General features: G+C 29.1%; 1 pseudogene; it reads left to right on the top strand.

Moving 5' to 3' along the window:
* The first annotated feature begins 988 nt into the window (after positions 1-988).
* On the top strand, positions 989-1861 carry LOC149556968 (small COPII coat GTPase SAR1A pseudogene; annotated as a pseudogene).
* The last annotated feature ends 829 nt before the right edge of the window (positions 1862-2690 follow it).

Genomic DNA, 2690 nt, shown 5'->3' with positions numbered 1-2690 from the left:
TAATTACAAGTTACATTTACCAATAAACCATACATCAGTCGGCTTCAAATATTACATTAAACAAATAAACTTTATTTCCCAAAATAATGAAATCCTTCATTGACTAACCCTACTCAGTAAACACTACTCCAGAAGCAATTTCCTAAGCTAACCATCTCAACTCAATTAATACTACAAATTTTGCAAAATCCTTTGGCTGCTGAGTGAACTCGACAAGAACTAAATCTCCTTCACTGACCATGAGAGCTCGGTAACAACTATTCTCTACCATATTTTCCTTTGATGACCGAGTAATCTCGATAGACACTAAATTTTTCCTTACTAACCTTGAAAGCTCAGTAAACTCTATCATTTTCCTTGCTGACCAAGTGAGCTTGGTAGACTCTGATTGATAATTGATATGACATTTGTGTAACATCAAAGACAACACACAATTGAACAATTATATCCAATAATAATATGTCAAGAGTGACCGTGAATTTTGTTTATAGAACATCAATATGAATTTTTTTTTTAATTTTAATTCATGTTTGTTGCTATTTTGATTCCATGAGTGATATTTGTATTTCTATTACTAGATTGTGTGTTTGGAAAATACTGCCATTTTTGCACCATCTCATTTGATATTTGGTTTATTTTAATGTCAATTTTCCATCATCTAATTTAATATTTGATTTATTATGAGATATATTTTTAGATTTATAAACAAATTTAGAATCATTAATTTAAAATTACATAAAAACATATTTTAAGATTTTTTTTAAAGACAATTAATTTTACAACTTAAATTATTAAATTATTATTTAAATTATTATAAATAAAACTAGAAACTACTATTATTTTATTCAAACAAAAAAATTGCTTACATTTTCATTTACCCTCGAAAAAAGGCACAAAATTTTCTTGGGAAGAAAAATAAAAATATTTGAAACTAAACATTTGCAAACTACATTGAGCGCATATGAGATTTTGCATGTCAAGGGAAACCATGGAATCACTTGAACTTCCAAGTGATTTTTGCGCCAGCAATTTTGGGAAGAAGAGGTGTATACAATTAATTTTATGTCCTAATTGTTTCTATTTTCTACCATTTTTCACTTATGATTAGAAAATCTTCATATCAAGTCAAACAATATAGGATTGTTCAATGTCATTTGGTGGTGCATCAATTGTGGACTCTAATTATAATTTTGGGCTCCCATTAGGTTGTAATTCAAACCAATCTTCTATTTTGAGGCACTAATTTAATTCATTTTTTTGGCCATATTACTAGGGTTTGTGTGGACAAGGGGTCAAAGAGTTTCTATTTGATTGGTTCCCTATGGTTGTGGTAGAAGAGAGTGAAGATATTCTTCTTGGGTCTTGACAGCTTAAGGAAGATCACTTTGCTACACATGTTGAAAGACAAGTGACTAGTTCAACATCAACCTATGAAGTATCCCACATATGAAGAACTTAGTATTGAGAAAATAAAATTCAAGGATTTTAATCTGGGTGGCCATTAGATTGTTAGGAGAGTCTTAAGAAATTACTATGCTAAGGTGAAAATTTTTGTGTATCATTTTAATGTTACTGATAAAGACCAATTCGTAGGTTAAAAAAAGGAGCTAGATGCATTACTATTTGATGATTCAATTACAACTATATTTTTCTAATTTTAGGAAATAGAATTGATAATCGATATGCAACATTAGAGGAGGAAATTTGATATTACCCATCCCTGACAAATTACACCATTGGTAAGGGAAAGTTCAATCATGTAGGCTCTAATGTATGACCTATTGAGGCTCTCATGTGTAGCATTGTTAGGAAAATGGGGTATGGTGAAGGCATTAAGTGGTTATCACAATATATCAAATAGAATTGATCATAATATTTCTTTAATCCAACTATGTTAATGTATCTAAAATGAATTATAGTCAAGGTTAAGTTTTGATGGGATAAATATTTGTGATGCATTATTAATTAATTAACTACATCATTATAGATGATACATGAATCTTGTATATTTAATTTAGTGCAAGTGAATTTTGGTTTAGGTTTGAGCATGATAATGTAATTGTTTTGAGGAAAAAGAAATATAGGATTGTTCTTTTCATAGATATTTCTTAGCTTTTCATAATTTAGGAATTGTTATAGTTCTAACTTAATATGCTTGATGAAAAAACATATAATTGAATTGATATAATTTCATAAATAGCAGCAACAAGCGAGGTCAACTAGAGACTGGGATATTGATATCAATATTGATATGACTAATTTTCAAGTATAGGAGATAGGATACATGGAGATTAGTACCTGTACTAGTACAGATAATTTTAGGAGATATGGTACTTGGAGAGAGAAAATTTTTTCTTTATATATAATTTAATAATTTCAAAGAAATATCAAAACATAAAGCTTTGAAAACAATCAACATATGGCATCCTTGCCATAAGAGCATGAACCTCTCTATCCATGTCAGCACATATGTAACTAAGGCATACCTTCTGCAACACACACACATTAAAGCTAATTTCAATGATAAAGAATAGACATGTATTGATGAGTTTTATGGAAAAGGAAAATAAGTACTATAAAGGGACTAACATAAGAATATCTTAAAATCTAGGTAAGTGGTTTTAAGACTCTCTTTAGTATAGTAAAAAAACTAAGATTTAACTTGAGAAAACATTGGGCCACTAAGTTTT

The sequence above is a fragment of the Cupressus sempervirens genome, chromosome 5 (assembly GCF_028749045.1).
Source record: "Cupressus sempervirens isolate cs-2001-9-10 chromosome 5, ASM2874904v1, whole genome shotgun sequence".
NCBI classification, from domain to species: Eukaryota; Viridiplantae; Streptophyta; class Pinopsida; order Cupressales; family Cupressaceae; genus Cupressus; species Cupressus sempervirens.
Note: the sequence above shows the minus strand (reverse complement) of the source record. Positions and strands in the feature narration are given on the sequence as shown.